This window comes from Anas acuta, chromosome 8 (assembly GCF_963932015.1).
Source record: "Anas acuta chromosome 8, bAnaAcu1.1, whole genome shotgun sequence".
NCBI lineage: Eukaryota > Metazoa > Chordata > Aves > Anseriformes > Anatidae > Anas > Anas acuta.
This window is the reverse complement of record NC_088986.1, coordinates 29,696,042-29,720,888: the sequence shown is the minus strand read 5'-3', so window position 1 is coordinate 29,720,888 and position 24,847 is coordinate 29,696,042. Positions and strand designations below refer to the sequence as shown.

At 48.1% G+C, this 24,847-nt stretch overlaps 2 long non-coding RNA genes across 3 annotated transcripts in view; both read right to left on the bottom strand.

Moving 5' to 3' along the window:
- LOC137860388 (uncharacterized) overlaps positions 1-24,847 on the bottom strand; it is a 42,217-nt gene that overhangs the window by 14,917 nt on the left and 2,453 nt on the right. For both annotated transcript variants that reach the window (XR_011098876.1, XR_011098877.1), the window contains exons 2-3: positions 23,845-23,959; positions 23,413-23,714 (exon numbers count right to left, since the gene is read on the bottom strand). This is a non-coding gene — a long non-coding RNA (uncharacterized lncRNA). The remainder of the gene's footprint in view (positions 1-23,412; positions 23,715-23,844; positions 23,960-24,847) is intronic.
- On the bottom strand, positions 5,603-12,777 carry LOC137860389 (uncharacterized). The gene is made up of 3 exons (XR_011098878.1): positions 12,298-12,777; positions 9,252-9,320; positions 5,603-6,590 (listed from the first exon to the last, which is right to left on the bottom strand). It is a non-coding gene; the product is annotated as an uncharacterized lncRNA (long non-coding RNA).

The window sequence follows — 24,847 nt, the reverse complement described above, 5'->3', positions numbered from 1 at the left end:
GGCTGTAGCATGCACATATTCCTGCTATCTTCACTCCACAAACAGGTTTGCAAGCCTGCTCATGTGCATGGTCAGGGTGAGGAACAGAAGCAGGCAAAACATTGCTGGGATTAGAAACAAACCAGAACATACGTAGGTATTTACAAACTTTGGTTTCCAGCACCCTATCAGCTATAACAAACGCAGACTCTATGAGATAACCATAATTAAATAAGAGCTTTATTTTTTACCCAGTATGTCAGCTCCGATTAGAAAGGAAAACCCTGGGCTCAACTGTGCTACACAATAAACCATGGCATCAGAGCAAGCATCAAAGTGGCCCCTCAGCTGCTGGCAAACATTACAGTCATAAGAAAAGAGACAATGAAAATACAATCAGTAGAAATAGCATTTTCCCCCATAATATAAACACCACAGACATTCTTTTAATACAAAGAGAAGCAGGATCAACAGTGACAGCTTTAAATTTGCCAAGTATCATGGGAGGACTGCAAAACACATCCTCCTCGAACCAAGCCGAAGGAGCAGAACGAGCCAACTCGCTCTGCTCAGAACAAAGACATCCCTTTCATATGTCTCAGAGAGTTAGCAGGCTTAATTTTATTTTTATTTTTCATTTAACATCTGTTTCAGCAAGATGTGCTGAAATATCTATTAGTGCCTATTTGTATAGATATAGACCACTGCACTTAAATCACTTTGCGTTCTTCAAAACGTAGGCATTATATATGATTAATTATTGTTTGAATCTGCACTTTAAAAAATATATATTGCAGAGAAGACAACTGGGAGCCGGGACCCCCAGCCCTCCAGCGGAGGGATCGTTGTCACTTGGAAGAGCACACGATGCGGATGCGTTTCAGCCCTCAGCTCGAGAGAAGATTTAAATAATGCATGGTGGGTTCCTTTGTGATTCCTTTCTTGCCTTTTTTTTTTTTTTTTGGTTAATATTTTAAATTCTTTTAGAAGTATTACCTGTATGTTAAGGCCCATATTCATATAATCATGAGTGACAAGCAACTTCTCTGTTTTGCCTTTCTACTTCCAGGCAGATTTAGAGAAATTGAGGCCTGGCAACACGCAGCTAGGGTGCACAAGAGCACACAGCTGAAAGCATTAGAAAGGGTCTGCTTGAACATTTTTTTTTCCCCCTTTTCTCATTAAAGTTTCATCTGAAGAATTTTTGTGGGAGCCTTAGCAGGTAAAACAGCACTCATCACGTCTATGTTCCCAAGCAGCAGTGGCACAGAGGAGACCCAGTATCAGATAGATGCAGTCTTTATTCTGATGCCTACCGTAGCCTCCCAGACGCAATAATTCACCCTCTTTAGTATCTTTCCACAAGAGACGAGCAATATTAATTATTCTGAAGTATTTTAGGGAGGATGAATACTGGAGAAGTTCTCACTTATTTCACAAGATATTTCACTTTCCAAGTAAAATACAAAGTGGTTGTAATGAGCTTCACTTTAAGAGAATGACAGATATCTCCTGGGTAACCCAGCCAGCAAAGTCCAATCCCCAGTGAAGCCAACATGAGAACCATATATGCTTTTATGAATGCCGAAATGGTCCATGAATTTCAAATACTATTGCACCCTGTTTTACAAGCCTTTTATGTGTTTTTCTTCAATAAATACATGTATTTTGCTTTACGAATCTCTGGATCTCGGGACCCCTTTTGAGCTGCACATCCCTTAGAATCTTAATAGAAAAGCAGCGACATTAAACTGAAAATAAATGCTTTTAACAAATAGGGAAAGTCTATATTTCACCAAGGAAAGTGTGGTTTAAAGTAAAACACGGGCTCCTGCGACATCTAAATCCTGCATATTTTCTGCAGAGCATGCCACAGCTATTGACATACTGTTGGTTTTATATGTCCCAGGATGCATGAATTATTACTGCCATTCGACATTTTGCATTCCTAGTTCCATAGCCTATAGCAACGCTTACCGCTGGCTGCTGTAGACTACACCAGACCTCTGGCAATGCCTCCTATTGATCAAGCGCTGCTCAATGTTTGCCTGCTCAGTAATGCAAAGACATCCTAATTCTCTAAGACAGAAAACCCACAAGTTACTGTGCTTATGTTTTCTAGTCCTTTTCAGAGACGCGATACATGAAACACAATACAAATGCCTTCTCCCCCATCAGGAGGCAAACCGATAGTTGTCTTATGAGCTTCAGGTACCATGAAAAAAAAGCAGTGCACAATAATGCTAAAGAACAAAGCTGGCCGGATGCTCCTAACGAATGGTGCCAGCATGCAGGCTGGTTATGAAAGGAACCTCAGAAGTGAAAGAAGCATCCTGCTGAGATTTGATGGACTTGTCGTGACAGGTTTATTAGCTTCTTTAAAAAGGACCTTGCCAAAGTGAATAATAGAGACCACAGTAGCAGAAAAACTACATCCAAGGTGTTTGTGTTTATGGATTCACAGGGAGGTGAAGTAGCTCAGCGCTTACTTGGGTGAAATTCCCCAAGGACAGCAAGAACATGAGTTTGTGTAAATAATAAAATAGGTATTGCAAGTCACAGGACAGCAGGGAACGCCGTGACTACCCATGAGAAGACGCAGCACCACAGCGATGCATCCCAGGCTCAGCACACACACACGCTCCAACACACGCTCAAGCCAAAGGGCTGGGGACCCACCCTTGCTGTGGGGTGAGCCCTGCCTGGCACCACAGCAGCACAGCCCTCGCTGTCCCTCTTCCACTGGGCTCACCCTACTCGTAGGGGCAGCCCAGGCCCCAGCAGAGCCCCACACAGCCACAGCTTTGTGTGGGGACAGAGCAAGGGGAGAGGCTTTAGTGCAGGCACATTCAGAGAAAAGCTGCTTTATTTCACTTTTTTTCTTTTAATCTCCAAGTGTTATTTGCAAATAATGTCACCATCAATGAGGCTTGTTAGCAGCATTTTTGTCTTCATTTGTTAAATCCTACGGTTGTTGTCTGAAACTATTTGCTCCTTTGCACCAGCACAGCTGGGCTGGATTTGTCTGATGCGAACACAATGGGGCCAAACACCCAGCTGGACCAAAAGAGCCAACAAATGAGCCCTGAAGCAGGGAGCACAGGGCTGGTAGTAGGGTGACATGCTGTGGCCCGTGGCTGCATAGGGTTTGCTTTCACCCACACACTGGCATGGCCACGTCTGCCCATGCGACAGCTGCGGGATGGGTGCAGAGGTGGGGGCAGCCAAGGGGCCGCTCTGCCTCTGGTCCACCACCACCACGTGTTCCCTCCACAGCTGTGACAGCAGCTGAGGACAGGGACACACCTGAGGATTTACCCAAGCGTGGGTTGCACATGGACTAAAATTCTCTGGCAGCACCCCATCAATGCATGCTTTCCTGGGGATCACCTTCAATAAGCTTGTGCAGTGAGCATCCCACCCAGCATCCAGAGCACTGTGTCCGGCCATGCAGCTTGCAGCAAAAAGGGCTTCTCTGCTTGGACTCTGCCTTCCTGCTTGCTCTTCCCATTGTCCTCTCCTGCTGCTTCCCTCGCCCTCCCCTCAGTGCTGCTCCCACCCCAGGAGCCCCCAGCGCCTCTTTGTTTCCTGGCTGCATCCCTCGGGAAGCATCAGCGGGTCATGAACCATTTCCTCCGAGCACCGCCTGCATCTGCTGCCTTCGCACAATGACAGACTGGCTTGCGCGCCCCCAACGTGCTGCGGCAGAAAGCCACGCTCCCTCCATTTATCCGAGGAGTTTTTATGATCTTGAAATACGGCGCCGTGGTGCTGCACCCGCAACTGCCTTCAGAGTCCCTCGGCGCCACAGCCACAGGGACAGCTCCAGTCGAGCTCGGCTGAGCGCAGAAGGTGACTTCTGCCGTGGGAGCACTTTGTCATGGGGCGAGGCGGGCAGCGCAGCACTAGCACAGCCTCTCTGACATCCTGAGGGGGAAGCATGGCTGCACACGAATTAAACCTTTGCAGCAAACAAAAATATTTTGCTTCACCAGAACATCGTAATGGTGGCATTTCTGCTGCCTTTTGAAAGGATGGGATTTACCCAGCTGAACTATTCGGCTCCTGAGCCAGCTTAAGGAGAGCAGGTTAACAACAAAGGCGTCTGGCATTCCTACAGCCCCACCGGCCTCCTGGAGCACATCGTGTCTCTTTCATCAGCTTCACCCAGGGAGGAACCAGTTTCCTACTCAGCCCCAGCACTGACAGGGAGTGCAGACCCCGTGCTGAAGGCCTCTCTTCTACCTGACTCACAAGGCTTGGCCTGCCAGCCTCACATCGCTATCCACACAGCTGGCACAGCCGCTACTCCAGAGCGCGTCAGCAGCCCCCATATTCAGGCACCTGGTCACAAGAAATAAAGGGAGGGAGCCTCTGCTGCAGCTCCCCATGCCCAGGGCCTGGCAGAGCCTTGTGCCGAGCAGCCCCTCAGGGAGGCTGGGACAGGCACCACGCTGCATGCACCAAAATGGCACCTGCTGCACGGCCTAACGCAGCCTTGGATTTTCAGAACACGATACAGGGTGTGTATGTATATACATACTACATACATGTGCATACACATTGCTGTGTAAATATACGTACATTTACATACATGATCAGACGTGCTATATGTGGCATACATGACTAGTCATAAATTTTCAGTAGAAAACTAGAATGCATTGTGTGTGCATGCAAACAGACTGCAACCCCTGCAGATAGTTTATCCACTGCAACTGGAATTCTGCAGCTCTCCAAACCCCTGCTTTTGAATCTTTCAGTGTTTTGAGCAATTTGGGAAGAATCTAATCTTGTCTTATTAACATCAGTGCAGTTACTGAGTGACAAGGGCCGAGTCCCACCATGTTTTTCTGTTTTTCATTCTCACATAATGAAACTCAACGTATTCCCTTTCTGTAAATGCTAGATGAAGTGTTTTTAATAAAATGCCTGTAACTAAAATACTTTATATCACTTAATTTGTAATTCTGTCTCTGAAGATTAAAAAAAAATGTAGTGTCTTCCTATGATCAATAATCAATTTTTAAGCAGCTGTTTTCACAATAAATATATAAAAGCAATCCAAGCTACTAAAATCGTATACATAGACACATCATAAAAGCCAAACTTCTCCATATTCAGCAATAAAAAAAAAAAAAAGGACAAAAAGACATGCACAGGTCTAAGATGCTGCAGTCCTAAGTATTTTGGACAGACCAGAAATCTCTGAAAGCTGGAAGCCATATGCAAGCCTTTCACCAGAGCACACAGTACGGCAGAACCTGTGTAATGACCCTGGGTGCCCATTTGCCCAGGGCCAGGCAGCCAGTCTGCCTGGGGCTGAGGGCAAGGCACTACGAACAAGTCACAAAGTCAAGGAGAACGGTTTCCTAGATGCATTGTGAACATCCACACCTGTTTGCAGATGTGGTGCTTCAACCAACAGATGGAAAGAGAAGACTCACTCCTTCGTCTGCAGCTGGTTGGGCTTTGTTCCTCTTCATTCCCACCTCTTTCTGCCCAACACCATCTCTCATCCAGGCTCTCTAAGCCTCCTATTATTCCAGGCTTTAAATCAATTTGTGTTAAACTATTACGATTGTAGATGCTCTCTTTGTCTTCCTGCTGCTCAGTAGGAAGCAGACAGAGCGGTGCCACCCTAACTAATGAAGCTTTATTTAGGAACGGCTCAAACCCATTCAAAATGCAGTGGCTTGATCCTGCAGCCCTGCACTCCAGTCTGCAGCCCCCAGCCCAGACAGATCACTGGTATCAACAGCACTGCTGGCAGACCTGCCTTCTCCCTCTCAGACATCTTTACATACATACATCAGCTGCACTATGTTACGGATGCTGCACAAAGCTGTCCCCTGGCCTCGTTACACGTTACAATGGCAGAAGCTGCTCGGGACTCGGCACGGCACTCCTGACAGCCGCGGGTGTCTCCTGCCCTGCGCACAGCATTGCCCAGGTTCAGCCACTGCACTCTAGCTCACAAGCATGGCTGTATTTTTAACATCCCAGAAGCCATCTTTGCGACATCTCCCTTTATGGCTTTCCTGGAATATTCTTTATATTCTGTGGTTTGTACCAAACGCTGCACCTGGAAGGTTAATTCTCCCTTTGTAGATTCGGCGTGTTATTCCTGCCCAGAGAGAAATGCATGGCCTCCCTGTTAAACGTAACATATTGATTTTAAAATTGCTTTGATGAGTTGGAAAGCGACGCATAAATAGGATCAGTGCATTTATCACCAGTCAGCTCTTCTCTGTTAGGGCAGCTGATGTTTCAGATGACCCCAGGACAGCATATCGGCCTCTCCAAAATACAAGCCAAAGGTACATGGAAGATGCGCTCTTAACTCTTGTCCAGCCCAATTCCAAAATTCATTCTCAGCAGGCTGGGAAAGCCAAGTCAGACACCTTCACATCTCATCTTAAACCTCTCGTTACAGAGGCTTACTCTCATCAGCTGAGGTATGCTTTCATTTTCAGTAGTAGGGCAAAACTCTTCAGGTTAATCTTTCACAATGATGCTATTAGTTTACTCCATATTGAAGTTGATTTATGCTTTGTTTTTTTATAAGGCAGCAGCAAGCAATTGCATGGGAACATGTGTTCTCATCGTTCCATCTGTAATTGTAAGAGGGCACAATAAGAGAAGAGATATTCTACAAACACCTTAAAAGAAAAACTTCGGGCTTTGATAAAACTGCACACATTTGAGTAACCTGATGGTCACCAAATCTTTGTTTGAAAGCACTGAATGCATATTTTATTTTAAACCCTTAGCTTTTCTAAATCACAATAACTGTTTTTTGACATTAACAGATAAAAAACATCAGATAACTCTCCTTTTACAACAGAAAAAAAAAAAAGAAAAAAAAAAAAAGGAGGACCTAGAGCCCAGTATGTGTCCAGACAGGACATTACTTCATCTTTTGTGATGGTTTTATAAGCGATAAACCTGCTGAGATTTAACCAGGATCCAGTGCTCACTGCTGTTCCTCACAGATCTCAGGCAGCTGGAGGTGGCCGAGCACCAGACAGAGCCAGCAGCTCATGGGGCTGCCCTGGACACGGCCGACCTGTGTGAGCCCCTTCTCTGTCTGGCCAAGCTAAAATGGAGAACAGCTACTGAAGGCAGCACTGGGGGGCTCCAAATCACACTGTGCTCCCACCTGAGGAGCAGACTGAAAGATAATGATTGAGAATTATTGAGATCAGTCTTCTTTATCCACTCCTTCCTTCCATTTTCTTTTTTCTTCTCTCCCCTCCTCTCATTTTCATTCCCTTATCTCTATTTGAATCTCTCTTTTATGCTTTTTCCTCTCTCTTCCCTTCCTCTGCTATTTCCTGTCACTTCCTCCTGTGATTTCTTCCTCCTAACGCTGCTTCCCTCTGCTCATGTGCCCAGCCCCTCTCTGCTCCCTCCGCGAAGGGCAAAGTGTGGGAAATGCTGATTTAGCACTGACTCCTTGCCTAGCCTGGGATGGGCCATGACAACAAAAAGAATATAGCAAGTATTCTGTTTGAAAAATGTCACGGGTCCTTCAAGACCCTGATTCAAAATCTGTCAAAAAAAAAAAAAAATCAATTTACTTCAGATCAAAACTGGAAGGTCCCACTATTTCTATGCAGTTGAGACAGTTTGAGAAGCCTGGGGGACATGATAAACATTTTGCCAGTAATCCTTGGGCAATTCTGCAAAAATTAGTCATAAAGATCTCTATCGCTGATCTCTGTCACATGGACTTTACTCGGTCCCCTTCACTTCACATACCCATTCAAACACTGAAAATGGAGACATTATTTACTAAAGCGCATCTTTCTGAACATTTTTAATGCTGCAGACTCAATTTTATGTCTTAAGTCACGTGAAGGACAAGGCAATAAGAGCTAACAGGAGTGCTCACAGAAACATTAGATGCACTTTAGCCACCTGCACTACTATCGTGTCTTTAATACCGGGGAGTATTTTACATCTCAGAGTTAACCCAAGCAGACTAGTCGCAGGTACAATGGCGTCTGGATAACAACATTTAGAAGCATGAAATTACGAGTGTGCTGGCAGGTTTTTATGTGCTTCCTTCAAGCACAGGAGCTGCTGCTCTTTGTCCCTCACATCCTTTGTGTCAGAAGCAGCATGACGCTAATAAATTTAAAATATATTTAGAGATTCATAGCTAGGGCTGCAGCATCCGGGCAGAATTTCTAAACGTGTGGTAATTGTTCCTGCACAAGGAAGCATGGGGAAGGGTCTCTTTTCCCTCTTAGTGAGCACCAGAGCTGGAAGCAGCTTCGTTTCTCTGCCAGGGATGTACCGCAGCTCTGGCTGTGCTCCGAGGGCATGGGGACCTGGCTCTTGCCAGCGAAACCAGGAGCAGCAGCAGCACTCCGGGCAGCACCACCAGCCCGTCACAGCACTTCCTACCAAACTGCCTGGAGAGCTAAAGAGCTCTTTAGGACACAGTTCCTGTGAGTATGTATGTGTATTTATGTAAGGTACCAGGATAGCTTTAAAATCTGGCACTGCCTAGGCTTCACAGCACTCAGCTACACAATTAGGATTTGGGGTTAGATTTCTTTTTAGGGATTTACATAACCTCAGACAGTGCTTTGCACAGCACTGTCAGTCATACAGTTTCCAGAATCATTACTAAAACATTAGGAAGTTTCACACCCAATGTACAGCAATCTGTTTTGATCTGAAAACTAGACCATGCTGTAGTAAACAGGTTTTTCCCTGATCTTATGCCATGTCATTCGGCAGGAATACTCAGGTGTTGGAGGCTTGAATCTTGCCTGCAGGCACAGGGTGTGCTTGGGTTACACTGGGGGATCAGAACAGAGGGAAAACACAAATTTCTTGGCTCACCAGAACAATTCCCTCCACCCACTTGCCAATCTGGCATCTCCAACTTCTTGTTAAGGGAGTGAGTTAACCAAGAGTAGGGACTGAACTGCAGGGATTTATTTTGTGTGACAAACAGCTTTTGTTTTGTGAATATCAGGCTTACATTGTTGTATAGATCTATCCTCTGGAAATAATAATCAGATTTCTAGAGCTTTGGAGTAGCTCTTTCAGCGCTATCTGGGAATCCATCAACAGAAATGTTGACAGGTCTGTGAGATGGGTGCTCAACCTGCAAATTCTTTAAGCAAGAGCCTTCTCTTTTATGTTTCCCAGTGACTTCACACTCTCAGATTTTAAAGTTGATACTAAATTTCTGCAGAAAAAACAAACAAACAAAAAAAACCCACTGGATTTAAATTATGAATATAAACATTTACCACTTAAAACTCTTCACTGGCTTCCTCAGCATTCTTCCATTTAAATCCTCTGTAACAACCCTGTGCTTTCTGCAAGAGAAAAACCCAAAGTCAGCAGCGCAGGGTGCTGATCACACCGCTGAGATGCATCCCTTCCCCAGGCAGGGAGGAGCCGTGCTGACCTGGGGGCTCTGCACGACAGCATACCTGCCTTGCAGGAGCCAGCGCTGGCCATGAGCTGAAGCTGTGGCTTCATATTCTGTAGTTCCCCAGGACAGGGGAAAGCTAGCTAGCCATATTTTCAGCCCAACATTAGGCTTTGATCATGTGGTTTTTTTTCCTAATATTTTTCAGGGGGATTAGGGTGTATCTGCTCATTACAGCAATCTACCACCCCCGACTGCTGAAGCTCCCTGTACTCTCCGGTGTCCTGCTCCCAGGAGATGCCACCTGGCCCCGTGGTTATGATGAAAGAAGTCCCATGGGCAGCTGTGTGAGCTTCTTTAGCTCACCATACACCTGGTGCTCAGCACCATGCACAGAGCTCCGCCCTGCCAACAGCTTCTCCTTCAACAGCAGAGCCACTTACTCCCCCCTCCAGTTCACACAAGAAAAGAAAATAGGGAAATAATGGGTCTGTGAAATCAGTTTGAAGCCCAGGAGGCGTAGCTAAGAAAGCACCCTTCCCTAGCACCAGCCTGTCCCTGCCCACAGCCACCACACGGCCCCCAGGAAGCTGGCAATGCACCTGGTGCTGCCGGCTGGACTCGGTCACTGCCGCCACGCTGCTGGCCTCCTGTCCTGCGTGGGCAGCGACACGGCCCCACACGTGTGGGTGCACACTCACTGCAAAGCACAGCACTTATCCTCAACACAAACACGTTGAAATCACATAACATCAATGGAGCGTCTTTTTTTCTTTTTTTTTTTTTTTTTAAAGCTAAGAGTTACATTTTAAATCCTGTATCAATCACAATGCCTAAGTTCGAAGTATCCAGATCACATACTCAACTGGATTTCAGTCATCTCTTGCATTTGCATTTTGACAGTGTTTTTCAGCCCCAGCACTGTAGGGATGAGCAAGCTATGCTCTGACACATTAAAAAACAGGAGCCGCTGCTCACGTGTCCTGCGCAGCGCAGCAGCCGCCTCCGCAAGGACAGCCAGGCAAAACTCCCACCGAAGCGCGTAGGATTTCAGCCCACCGAGCGCTGCCGCTCCAGGCTTGTTACTTGGTGACAGACTTTGCTGCATGGATGGCGCCCTGGTTTTTCATTGTAAAAGGAAGAGAAACAGCTTTATTACCATTCTTCCTCTAAGCTGTCCACACGAAATAATAGGAGGTCAAATAAATCAGCACGCGATTTTGTTTTCTACATAGGGGTATGTTGAAATACCAGAAGATGTAGGTACTGAGGAGAATCAGACCACGCTCACCATGTCAGGTTAGCAAGGCATATTCATATTCTAATACCTGCGCTACTCTTGCCTGTTTTTAAGCCTACTCTGAAGCTCAGGCTTGCTGAGCCCTCAGAGCTGTGCCAGCCAGCGCTCACCCTATGCTGCAGCCCTGAGCGAGGCTGCCCCTCATCTGTGCTGGCCACCAAAACGCTGTCACTGCTGTGCCCGTTTCTGGTTTCACTGTTCCCCCCACCCAGAGCGCCTGCACGGGCAGGGCTGTGGAGGACGGGCCCTGCAGCACCCTGCTACCTGGGCACCAAGCAAGGTGCAGGGCCAGGAGTGGGGACCGGGCACGAGACAGGGCGGTGACACTGTGTGTACCAACAACTAAGGCAACCTGTGGCAGCAGTGGTCCAGCCAGAAGCTAAGACCCCACCTGGGTGGGCCCTGAGTGTTTTTCCCCCTCTTTCTGAGGCAAAGCACACATCGAAGCAGTCACAGTGCAGGCAGCTCGCCCCCAAAGAAGCTGCCACGCAGTGACAGCTGAGGTGGAAGAGGGAGGCACAGCTCTGGCAGGGGCCTTGCCCTGCCGCGAGCAGTAGGCCTGAGACCTGCGTGGGCACCATGGTGTCCTCTGCTGCAGTTGGGGGGCTCGCACCCACCGAGAGCTGCTGGCCTGAGCCCCGTGAGAGGCAATGGCTGTGGGCACGCGGGGCCTTGAGGATGCCAACCCCTCCCCGAGGCTGACCCGCAGCTTAAGGCTTAAGCTGAACCTAAGGCGGCTCTTCCAGGGTAGGGAAGTGAGGAAAGGAATCTGCCACACACCACAGAGCCTTACTGCCTTTGAGCTGCAGGCTCTGTAACATCAGTCAAACAAACACGCCATTGCTTTTACTGCTCTGCAGTTGCCATTTACTATTTTGCTGGGAAATTGTCCAGAAAAGGGATACTACCTAGAAGGAAGCATTATGCCAGCACTGGAAACCAGTAATGTTTCTAAATAACCCCACGGGCACAACGTCTATTCCTACACCACGGCAGGAACTGCAGAAAGGCCAAAGAGCCCAAGCCAGCCACTATGCACACAAGGTCTGAGGCAGCAGTTGCAGCAGCAGGCGGGGAGCCACTCCAGGGCCCCCCGGCCCCTGAGCTGACATGAACCAGAGCTGTAAGAGCACACACCAAAGTACAGGGTTCATTGAGTGGGGAAACAAACGTCCTAAGTTTCATGACCCAGCTTCACCAGGGCGGCCGAGGACAGGGGGAGGCAGCAGTTGCTGCCGATGCCTCAGCCCCACCGCTCTGCAGGGCTGGCACATCCTCAGGGATGCAGATGCCATTAGCAGGCATGGACTTGCCAAAGCCATCTCTTCTCTCCTGCAATGCCTTCTGCTCTCTGGAGAGCTCACCTCTTACTATAGGCAATACCTTAATTCTTAATTATCTCTCTGCTAAAGGTTTGAAGTAAATGCTTGAGTTATTCAATTTTTACAACATTTTGACAAGGCAAGGATGAAAAAAATATGAAAAGAGAGAGTGGTTCTGAGTCATCCCATTGTATTACCACCTTATTTTTCCTCCCAATCAATCAATCAATAAATAAAGGGGGGGGGGGGGGGGGGTCACACAACACACCTCTGCTCCCCACAAGGAAATACATGTTTACCTGTGCCATTTCCCCTTGCCATCGAGCAAAGCCTGGCTGGTTAGTCTATCCTTCCTTCTGTGTAGGAAGGGAGAAGCCCCAGGCAGGGGTCTCAACCCCCCCCCCCAAGGACATGGCTGCTCCTAGAAGGAGAGAAGAGGGACAGTACCCAGCACAGGTGGGGGACACATGCTCACCACAGGAGAATCAACTCCTGCCCAGTGTAAATCAGCTTAGCCAATAAAACCTGTGCCAATTACACCATCACCTGGCTCTGCTTTGCTAGAAGGCTCAGCAGTCATTTAATTTCTGACATATGTTGGTTTTTAGCACCTCATCCCTGTCACTCAAAGTGCTGGTGGAGCAATGGTCAGTTCAAGCTCTCATATTGGGGTGCCCAGTTCATGGTGCTTGGGCAGCAATACCTGAGACCACAGAGTACCCAGCAAGCAAGGGATGGGGACAGGAACAAGGAGGCCATCATGGCTGCTGCCCAGCACACCATGAATTGATCTGACCTGAGCTGCTACAGACTGCACAGCTGTGTTCATTGCATCACAGGGGTTTGCACCAGCTGAGGACTTGGTCCCTACTTTTTTCATTGCATGCTCTGCTGTCTTTAGCCATAGCTCTAGCAGACACACAAGCTGGATGAACGGTATTTTTTAATTTTAAACAAAACAAACCACACATTTTATTGTCCCTCTATCCCATCATCTCTCAGATGGTATTTCTTAAATCCATGTAAGTTCAGAATTTTCATAACACATTTTGGCTGGGGTAAGCTGTGTTTGAATCATCGTTCAGAGAAGTGAAGATTTAATTTCATGGTGGAATTAGGGCTGACATTTCCTTTTTATTTACACTACACCAAGGGTTAATAAGGTTACTATAACCTTAATCTTTGATAGCTCAACAATAGCATACTCTAGGATTAGTGCAAAAACTGGATTTTAACTTTTAATCCCGTTATTGCTGATAACCTTATCAACACTGTGCCCCATCGTAGAGATGGAGCAGTGAAACCTTCGACTCAATAGTCCCTTTCCATGGAACAACATTTAGAGTTGCAGCAGAAGAGCCAGGGACAGTTGCTTGGTTGATGCCTGCAGTGAGGTTCACAGTTTGCGGTAGGGCTGCAACGCTGCTTTTAAACTGCTTGTCAGCAATCTTTGCCAAGAAAAACACTGGTCCAGTGGCATATGTTGGCGGAGCAATGCAAGGTTGCTCTAATTCCCTTACTTTGTTTTTCCTTCCTCCCATGCGACAGCTACTCCAAGAATCAGACCGCCAGTCTGGCAAGTTGAGATCCAGAAACTTGCTGCTAATTACCGTGTTTACAATTCCCAACCTGTTTGTTGGTGCCAACAATCAAACTGCATCCTCTTGTGTGCACCAAAAGACACTTGCTGGCAGTAGCTTCCTAAGGTTCCAGGCTGGCTACATTAATTACTGTTAACTTAATTTTTGGGTATCGAGAAGCAGCTTTAATTAGCAATTTTATGGATTAAAATGAATTTCAAGAAATAGCAGCTTGACTTATAGGCTGCTTACCAATCCTATACGTACTTTATATGGAAACACAAGTGGTAGCAAATTTATATGTGGTCTGACAAATAAAATAGGCAGAGGTTTAATAAAAATCACACCAGGAAATGAAAGGTTATACTTTCCCTTTGAAATCAAATAAGATTCTAAATCTAGAGGGTCTGGTTGGACATTTTTTATGACTTTTCAGCAAACATTTGACCAGACAGAATAAATCTCATTCTCACAGTGTATCACTGAATCAAAGTATTCAAACCTTGGCTAATTTATCTCTGTTTTAATGAATGCCTTTGGTAAAAAAAAATAAATAAATAAAAACACTTTTTAAAAGAGACCTATTTTTTGAACCCAGTGGAAGAGAGTTCAAGCTCAAACAAGTGCAGGGCAGAGCCCCATCAGGGGTGATGCCATTTGTGCCCTGTAGGAGCTAGTCTGAGACTCCTCAAGCTATCTGTCTGCTTAGGAAAAAATGATTCAGTTAGGATGCACTTTAACAAAGCATGTGCTTGAATCCCACTGGGATCGATGGAGCTCCATGTGCCCCCGCAATGCCCTGCTCAGACCAGCACAGGAAGGGCCTACCTGCCTGAGGACTGTGCCCGGAGCCTGCAGAGCTCGCCACTGCCCACAGCAGCAACCCATTTCTAACCCAGCTTTTCCATAACAGACTACAGGGGACTTTCTTTCTGTCCCACAGCAGATTCTCCACCCTCTCACAGAGTCCTAAATGCCACACACACAAGTCACTTGCCCTGCTGCTGGCATTTCTTGGGCTGCCCAGCTACTGGCAGAGCCCTGCACCATCGTCCCACGCAGTAGAAGCGCACTCAGCTACTGCGGAACAGACAGTCTGGGACAGAACTCGGCTGTACGAAAATCTGTGTGGGATTGGAAAAGCAGAGACAAAGAAGGCAGTGAGCCAAAGAGGTGCACGCTAAAACCAACACCGATTTTGACTTACAACGGGAAGAAAGGGAACAAAATGGATCAGTGCTCCCAGAGGAGGCAGCCTGGATTTAGTCTGGTCCTGCAGTAGGGAAGTGGAAACAAGCATTTAAGAGCAGCTCGTTTGTACAGGGCGTAATGAACATGCTGAGCAAACTGCCAGGGAGTCAATAAACCTGTGCCTCCGAGACCAGTCCAAAAGGAGCTGTAGGGGCACCTGGAGGACAGGGGCATTCAAGGCTGTGAGCGCACGCTGCAGTGGCGCGGGATGCGTGGGACGGGGCAGCCCCTTCCCCGCTCCTCTGCTGTGCTGGCCCAGCCAGCCACCCGGCCTGGGTGCCTGCACCTTGAGTAATGGGCAGACGTCGCCTAATGGGAGTCTGCCAATCTCCACTCGATTTATAATTCAGCAAGCAGAGGAGCTTGATTCTTCTAATTTACATAAAACATACATAAAACTGAAAACCAAATAGCTTCAGAGCATATGGGCAAAGCACACAAGAGCCACCAAGGAGAGAGGGAGTGAAAAAGGACACGGTGAAATCACTGTCTAGATTGAGCTTTGGTGAGGTTTTTTGAGCACCTTGCCTGTGCTAAGCTTCTCACGGACAAGCAGGCTCCTGCTGCCAGGCCGTGTGTCAGCGCTGCACCTCGGTCTCACCACTGCGCCATCCATCAGCCCCGCAGCCCTGACAAAGGATGGGGTTTCACCACCACACCGTTTCTCTAAGGGAAGAGCAAGACTGGTGAAAACCTGCGGTGACACGGCCAAAAGGCGTCAGTGCACACCCAGCCAGTAAGGCTTTCCTCCCCTCTCCCGGTGAACCTCAGGCAAAATGGTGGGAGAGGCCGGGCTGGAAGATGGTGGAGGGGCAGCGCTGTACCCCAGGCCGCTCCTCCCCTGCTCCCTCTGCAGCGCAGGGTGGGCAGCAAGCACACCACTGTCCCAGAGCAGGGCTGGGCTGGGCTGGTGGCCTTCCCCATGGCATGGCACGACCCCGGTGCTGCCTCCTCTCCTGTGCGTCTGAGCCACCACCCTGGGTGCCAGCAATAGCCTCGTGGAGGCTGGCGGAGCTCCGGCTGCCTCGCCGAGCTCTGCGCGAATTCAGTCATTTCCAGCGAGCAATATATAAATAGATGCTGTCTCATTATTGATGTACATTGTGCAGACGGTTTAGCTGGGGATGAAGCTCGCCTGCTTTCCTTTTATGGCTGAAAAGCGGGATCCCAGAGCCTTTATCTGAAATCTCCGCACATGTCAATCAAAGCGCACCAGGACGAAGATTTTGCACTCTTAGGTCCTCGTTAAATGGCAGGCACCACTGCAGCCACACAGCTGTGGGAAATGTCCATGGGAAGGAGACGCAGCTCTGTACATGTGTGCACGTGCGTATAAGCACATTTACATACAACCACACCAAAACCGAGCTAAAGCAGAATACTAACATTTGCAGCCTAATTTTTCTATTCCTTTTCAAATCCCAAGACCAGGCTGTAGTCTGGGCTACTCTGACACAAATCTCATTTGACTTTCTTATAAGCCACTGGTTTACGGTAATGGCAGAGCTGGCCTCGTACTTGGAAAAGCAAAGCTCAGGGTGGTGCCAGGCCCAGGCCCTCCCGGCCTGTAGCTGCAGCACACGGATACTGCAAGTTAGATCTGATCGTGAACCCTAGCAAAGGCAAGCTATCGATATTTCGGAAAGCCATTCCTCACACTTCTGAGCAGCAAACGGCCCATCACTAAGGAGGCCAAACCCTTGTCAGCATGAGCTGACTTCTATGAAATGAAATACTGACCTTACTGCTAGCTCCGGAGCTAATCTCAGAAGAGAAATTTTATCAGAGAAAGCAGAGCTATTATTCCCAGCCACTCTACAGGGCACTTATTTAAGTTTTGCATCCAATGAATGTGGAATACTCCAAATACAGTGGCATTTGATAAAAGTCAAAGATGAAAACTCCAGCTAAGTATTTTGTGCGGGGCTTTATTTGTTTTGCATTGCTCAGATTTCGCATCACTCCATCCAGGCTCCTTTCCGTTGCTGGAGTTTTCCTCCCTTTGTAGCGGAGAGCCAGAGCTGAGCAAGCAGCACTGATTCACTGCAGCTCCCACAAATGAAAATTAAACATCACTATTTTCAGCCCTAATTGAGGGTCTGTACCGCTCCTACGATCTGTGCTGGTAAGAACATATTTACATACACGTAAAAGACAAGCAGCAAAACACGGAGACCAAAGGGAAAGTGGCTTTGTCTGCTGCTTCTTAGGGCAGGACTAGCAGGTCCTGTTTCACTGAGGAACTTCGTGAATGGTTGAAGGCGAATGCATTTATATCACCGCACACACAACAGTAGCATAATGTCATAGCACAACAAAGGGCAACGCGACATGCACAGTAATAAAGAAAGTGATTTTACTGAAACCTCAAAAGTAATCATTTTATTGTCCTCTGTGTAACTCAGACCCATGGAAAACATGCAGGAAAACAGGCCTCTTTCTTAGAGGCAGAAAAATTGTCACCTCTTAAACCAAGGTTTGAGGAAGTTTTCACTGCTCTTCTCTATAGTTCAAGACATTTTGAAAAAAATAAATAAATAGGGAATTACATGATCCTGATGTTTCTAAAGTAAAACACAATGAGAAAAAAAATCAAAACAAAAACAAACAACTTCTGTTCTCTCTAACCCTTTGTTTGTATCATAAAAAGGAAGGGGGCAGCCAGGTAGAACAGAAAACGAAGCAGTGGAACAATGAATAATTTCCCCCCTTTAGTGGTCATTTTTAGCAGCAAAAGCATTAAGACTGTAATAACTGTTGCTTCAATAAAACAGCAGGCATTAAATTGCATAATTTTGTATTTTAGAAGAATGTTTTTAGCATTTTGGCAGAGAGGTAATAGTGGTCTGTCTTCTTGGAATAACCAGGTAAATTTTCTCTTAAAAATAATTGTTAAAAGTTTATTTTCCAGATAGAATGAAGCACTAATGCATACGCATCGAGCCTCCCTGTTCTTATTATTCCCCACCTATTTAAAAAATAAATAAATAAGTCCTATAAAATGCAATAACTACAGTGATGCATTTTTATTTGAATTCTCCATCAACTTCTTGTTAGGAGAATGTGAATACTTGCAAAGCTATTACTCTCAGATAATCTAAAAGAAGTCATATGAAATCTACTTTATCTATGTAAATCCCTCTGTAAGATGCAGTAAGATGCTTCTTTTTTTGGTAACAGGCTGCACAATTAGATGCTGTACAGACCTAGTTCAGAATTTCCCTCATTCTCCAGAAGACCAATCCCACAGTGATCACTTTGTCATTGATTCGGAGTGATTTAAAAGCTAGGCTGACCCTGTGAACATTAATAAACTTTGTGATATCACCCTGTCTTAGCAAGAGAACTGCTAACATTCCAAGCAAAGTTATGAATCAGCAGGTTTTAATATATATTTTTAAAAAGCTGAATTATTCCAACATTTCATGCCTAATCTCATAATGTTAAAAGGGTGTACATTACATAAAATCCAGATGAACTGATACAGAGCACTACCGTGGCGACGACTGGTGCTGAAGCAAATAAAAGATGAAGACTAGCGCCTCTGAAATACTCTGAGAGGGTAACTTGGTAGGTTTAAGTAGCCCTTCATGGGCCTACCTCTTTCTTCCTAATTGCCGTCACATACAGGAAAATTTTCTGACCCACTGCTACCCCACAGGAGTGCAGCACAGAAAACAGAGGCCTGAAGGCCTCCAGAGGTGGCTTTCCAGCTGTTGCTGGTGCCTGCACTGTCTTGGCCAAACTCATTTTATATCTCCTAGTGAAGGGAGTTCCTGGCTGAAGATTGTGCCATTGCTCATCTTACTATTTATTTTATCTATTTGTACATTACTATACACATAATGTATACATTACTACATATTATATTCCTCACTGGCTGTACGTATTGGCTTCCCCGACAGGGACTGTTCCTTGACAGCCATACTACACTTCTTCCCCGCGCCGCCCCTAGGTTCATTTGCACGCACCAGGTTACCTTTCTGCAGACAGGCGGCAGCCTGGAAATCAATGGCAAAACTCCTGCTGACTTCCACATGAGGAAGATTTCAATAACAGGATACGCGTTTCTTTTATGGCATGGGCACTGTTATGCAACTTTGGCTAGGTACGCATGTATCTATGTATGTGGACATACACTCACAGACGTATTGCTCCTTCCAGCTATATATGCAGGGCTCTTATTTTTCCCACTAGTCAATCCCTCTAGCTTCTGAAACATTTCACCTCATTTTCTGCGGACTCTTTATAACTAGGTACTGACTTTCCAGAAATCACACCTCCAAACTTGGTGCAGCCGTGGTTTCCACCCGCGTGGCACGCCCTGCCCGCACCACATCCCCAGGCTGCCTCGCGGCTCTGCAGAGCTGCGGCACGGCCACCCTCAGCCAGCGCCTCCAGGCCCCTTCCCCTCGCCTGCCTTAGGAGCCGCTCTGTCCTTCCCTGCCAGACTCTGCCCATCACCTCTAGGAGTTCTGACTTTGGTTTTAGCTTTTAGATGCCTTATTTTTGGCCTGTCATTTAAATTCCTTTTGAGTCATTGTTATTATTGAGCCAACATTTTATAAATAGCTCTATGCATTGCAGGTATATGATAATCGCGTCCTTTGATTTTTGTGCAATTTGGTTACGAAATGGTAAGAATAAAAAGAGTGCAAGCATCATAGAATGCCCAGGAAATGTTTCCATAGTTAAAGGTTTGGGGAGACAGATTCAGAATCTGTAAGAATTTATGATTGTTAGTAATGGGTGTTATGGTTTACCTTTACAGCACTAAACGGTGAGGTGTCAGAACAGCTAAGAGGCAATAACTAGGGGTTGTTTTTCAGAAATATAATCGTCTTTTAAAAGGAAGAGAAGAAAAAGCATTTTTTGTGCGTAGACTATTTATTAAAAATAATGCATAAAACTTCAGTTGTATACATTACTTCTAGTGTGATGTAAAGAAATAGAAAAAGGCTAGAGAGCTTATTCTTACAGCTGCAAATTGTGTGTGTATCTGTGTGTACATATAGGCATTATCTGTTTTCAGTTTCTTCAAGAAAACTCTGTGAACCACCTCAACTGACACAAAAGACAATGACCTGCAATGGGAAGAAATCCTACGCTCCCTGCAAAATCAGGTGGGGTCTTGAAAAAGGAAAGCAGGACTCATCCCAGTGAAAGGCGCCTGCAGAACTGCACGTATTATCTGCATGCAATACTGTGTACATTTATTTTGGGGAAATTTGCAGGCAGCGAGAGGAATCACAGCACCAGTCATAAAGACGTGCTGAGCCTTCGCAGCCCCTGCTGAGGTGGGTGGGGGTTTTGCCTCTCCGGGGCTGTACAAGTGGGGCTCTGGACAGCACGCTGCAGCCTCCGGTCAGAGATACGTACAGTGATAAGGATATTCCACTCAGACATACGCATAGGGGCTGCAGCATTTGCGGAAAAAGCACCTGAAATCAAACTGAAGCCCTCATCTTGTACCATGGGGCCTTGCTAAGAGCAGCACTTCCTTCTACACGCAGACCCCAGCAGGGCCACTCCCTCGCCTGCCCAGGGACTCGTGCCTGCAGCTCCTCTCCCCTCTCTGTGGGTGCTGTGGGTGCACTGTGGGATGGCCATGGGGCAGTGCCCACTGTGGGAAGGTCCCAGCATCCTTGGTCCCCTCACAGAGCAGGGCCACCCGCTGCCAGCAGGGCACAGGCCGCGGCCACCCCGTGCCAGTCAAAATGCAGCTGGGCCTGGCGCGGCCAAGACTTACCTAGGGAGCAGCTGTGTAAAGTGACCCAGGGATATAAATCTTCAGAGGATTATGGCCCTTAAAAATAGGCTAAGTTCAAGTAATTATTTTTGGGCTGATTCTTTATTTAATTTTCTACCAGGATGCAGATTACAAAAACAATTTTAGAACAGATATTTAGTATTCTAAATTAATTAAATACGCACTCACCAAAATAGCTGTTAGCACACAGTTGGTGCTGCCACAAACCTCATTCTAAAATGTCATCTTAGAAAATACTCGCACCGGTACAATTGAATACCCTCATTTATAAAGTAATTCTTTATTATGTTGCTCTATAGATTTCTAGTATATTTCTGCTGTTAACAAAATATTGTTAGACTACTAAAGGCAGGGGGCTTTTAGGCTCATTTTTTAGCACACAGGATTCTGGATTTCTAAAAATCAAAAAATAAGAAGTGTAGGGTTGTAAACATCCCTTTCGCTAAGGGTCTAATCTTTCCCGCAGTTAAATCGATTGGGGCTTTGCTATGGCATTGAATGGTGGTATCTGGCCCCAAATATTTTGGATTTAACAGGAGCAACCTTGCTTCTCAGAGCAGTCCCACAGAAGCTCCACATAGTCAGGGGATCAGGCCCACATAAACAGCCTCTTCTGAGAGGCAAGGTGCTCAGAAACCAATGCTTCTGCCCTTCAATAGCCGTACCTGACAGACCCCAGAACCGCTAATGAACCTGAGGAGGGCAATTCTGAGATCATGCCATTGGGAAACGTAATTCGAAGAGCTCCTATGCTACGGAGCATTTAAACAATGTTTTATGATCATTTTGGTGAGTATATCCAGCACTTCTCCAATCAGACCTTACAGTTTCACTCTTTTAAACCCATAACATGACAAATCCCGAAAGATTTTAGAGAAAAGAAAGCTACAATCATCAAAACGTTAATTTTGACAAAGAGTGCATGCATTAAAAATGCATTAACCCTGTCATTAAGGCATTATTCAGCAAAAACAGCTAATCATGCTAAACAGAGAGCAACTATAAGAAACCAGGTATAAAGGAACATTTCGCTAAGCTCGCATTTATGGGTAACAGTCCAGTCTGTACTGCACGAGATACTCAACCAAGAGAAGAGCAAACAAAACCACATCCTTTATGTGATGAAATGGGAACTCCTGATAATACTCTAAGTCATGACTCAAGGGAAAATGTCAACTAAAAGCTCAGATCAGAGGAAGGTTTGTAATACAAACCTGGATGTTTAAAATAGTGGTTTCCATCGCTGTTCTTGCAGCACTTGTGAATGCGGATGTGTTACGGTGCTGAACTGACTATGATTTAGCAGCTGATCGTGTCTTTTTAAAGCATAATTTAGCATTATTTCTGAGGCTGTTGAACATACTAACTACAAGAAAAAAAAAAATCTGCTTTCAAGTGGTATTAGAGAAACACGGGGATCAGAGTACTAGCATCAAAGATGTGTCTAAAGAATAACAGATCCACACGTCTGCGTAACAATGAGAGCTCCACGCGCTATTGAAGGCAACAGAGTAAGATTCCTTTGGCAGTTGTTTGAAATAATTAAGCAGAACATAGATGCCCTTTCAATTGCTAAGCAAGAGAGAGAGTGAAAGACGTTCTCCATGATCCTGCCTCGCACTCACAACTGAACGATCACCCCACATCTGGCTTGCCCGTATTAAAAATCATTCTCATGCTCATCCAAGCTGAGCCTGGGGAAGGATCCGTTCAAAAAGGCTAACTCATCACAGTGCCCTTGGTCTTGCTTTAAAATGGCTTCTGATCTAATCCATGTAAGGCTGAAACGCGGTCTCACACTTGCCATTATGTGGCAACAAGACCTGGGATCATGGGGGTGTGCAGAGAGGTCTTGAGCGGAGAATGGAAAAGCGATCACCCCCTGCTCCTTGCTTTTAGTAGTCTTGGAGGTAGGAGAGCAGGGGAAAATGCTATGCCTTGATTTTCCTAAGCACTGCATCCAAAAAACTGGCCAGGCTTTTAACCAAAGCCCATACCCTGCTGCTGAGATTGGCGAGAGGGACGGATGCACCTGTTCTGTGTTAAAGCAACGTGCACGGCTGGGACAGTAACGGGAACCAACACTTGTGCTTGCATCTCCCACCTGCGGGTACCTTTGGGGGAGCCCTCAGCCCTTTGAGGGGGCAGAGCAGCCACCACCTGCGCCCCGGCAGGGAACCAACCCCTCGGCCTTAATTCCGCCCTCACCACGTCGTTACCGGGGGGCAAGGATTAGGGAGGGGGCTGCCACCCCCCTCGAAGCAACCGGCCACAACCGGCAGCCCCTCGGCGCCCCCGCAGCCAGGGCAGGGGGCGGAGGAGGGGGCTCGGTGCTCGCCAGCTCCCCCCCCGCACGGCCCGGCCGCTGCGGGCACGGGGCCGCGGCCGCCCCCGCGGAGCCCGGCTGGGGAGGGGGCGGCATCCCGGGCCCCGCCGCCGGCTGCGGGCGGAGCCGCGGCCGCCCCTGCCCCGCGGGCAGCCCCTGTGCCGGGGGGAGGACGGGGGGGGGGGACCCGGGGGAAGGGGGGGGACCCTCGGCAGGCGGGGCCGGCGGGGCCCCCATCCCCGCCCCTCTCTCCCCGCCGGAGAGGGGCGAGGGGCGGCGGGCGCGGCGCGGGCTGGGGGTCCCCGGGAGGGACAGAACCGGCCCCGGTCCCACGCCCCCCTCCCCCCCCAGCCCCCCATACACACACGCACCCACGGGCGGGCACCCCCCCCGCAAGGGACGGGGCGTCCGAGCTCCCCCCCGCCCGGCAGAGACCCAGACAGAGCGACACATTGCAAAGCGTAGGAAAAGATGGAAAAGGTGCTACCTTGGCAACTAGAGGAGGTTGGGAGCCAGCTGGTGGGCTGGGGGCGGTCGCGCTGCCTGCCTGCCTGCCCGCCGCCGGTACTCTCCTCGACTACGCGTATTCTTAAGCAATAACAACGTAATCCGTATTATCCACCCAAGAATACCCGTCACCGAAGAGAGTCAGAAAGCTGCCGCTGCTGCTGGAAGTGCTGCACCGGGGCAATAAATCCATAACTATAATTCCCCTCTAGCAGAAGGAGAATCCACAAGGGTAGCCGAGCGGTCCCGTCCCATATCCAGCGGGCGCGGTGCCTTCCCGTCCTGCGGAGGCAAAGGAGAGGAGCGGGCGTTTAACACACGCGGACGGGTCCTCTGCGCTCCCGCTGCCTTGCCGGGGCGGGCAGGGTCCTGCAGGCAAGGCGAGAGGGAATCAAAGTAAGGCTGAGTTTACCTGGTGGCTGCCCGGTCTCTTCCTCCGCGCTTCTCCGGCATCCTATTCCCTAGCTGTATGCTCCACCAGCTCTCCCTGGGAGCTCGCGAGGGATGTCACACGCAGCAACAGATCCCTGTAAAAGAGACGCACGGTTAAGCACACAAATATCACAAATCTGTTTGCATAGGTGGGCTCGGAAGAGCTCCGATACGGCAGCGGCCACGCCTGAGAGACTTTTTCGTCTGGGCTTTGCGAACGCGTTTTACGAGTCCTGACTCACAGTGACTCGCCGCGCTACCGAGAGAGAGGAGGGCGGGCGGGGAGGAAGGAAGGAAAGCGACGGAGAGAAAGGAAAGGCGAGCGAGAGGCAGCGAGGGCTGGGCGCTGAGCAGCGCCGCTCCCCCGCCAGGCCCCGCGCCCCGGGGAGCGCCCAGCCCCGAGGCAGCCGGAGCGCACCGCGGCGCAGAGGACCCGGAGCGCGAAGAAAAGAAGTTCTCGCCAAATCGCGCCTGCGGCTCTGCCCGTCACCCGGAGCTGTTCCCTTATCAGCAGCGCTCGTACTTGGGGGAGGCGGAAAGGGGGAAGCTTTGTCTGCTGATCTGCCGCGCCGATAATAAACGTTTATTGTTCGCCAACTAAACAGAAAGGGTCTCTGCAACGTCACGGCACGGCACGCTTCGCCTGGCGATCAGGAACTTCTCCGTCTCATTTCCCCCCAGCTCCTAAGGCTAAGGACAGCTCCCGTGCGAGTGCCGGGGGGGGGCCGGGAGCCAGCACGGCGCGGCCACAGCTCCCGCACCCCGCAGGGGCGCCCCGCGCCCCCCCGGCCAGCAGGGACTGCGCAGCACGCACAGCGCTCCTCAGCCCTGGCGCTCTGCGACCGACCAGCTTGTTGATTAGATTCCAAATGAAATGAATGCAAGACGCTGGCTTTTACTCCAGATTCCTTCCTCAACACGAGCTCTCGGCTCCCTTGACATATTGCCACTATGCTTCCTCCGAAAAGCCACGAGAAGATTGC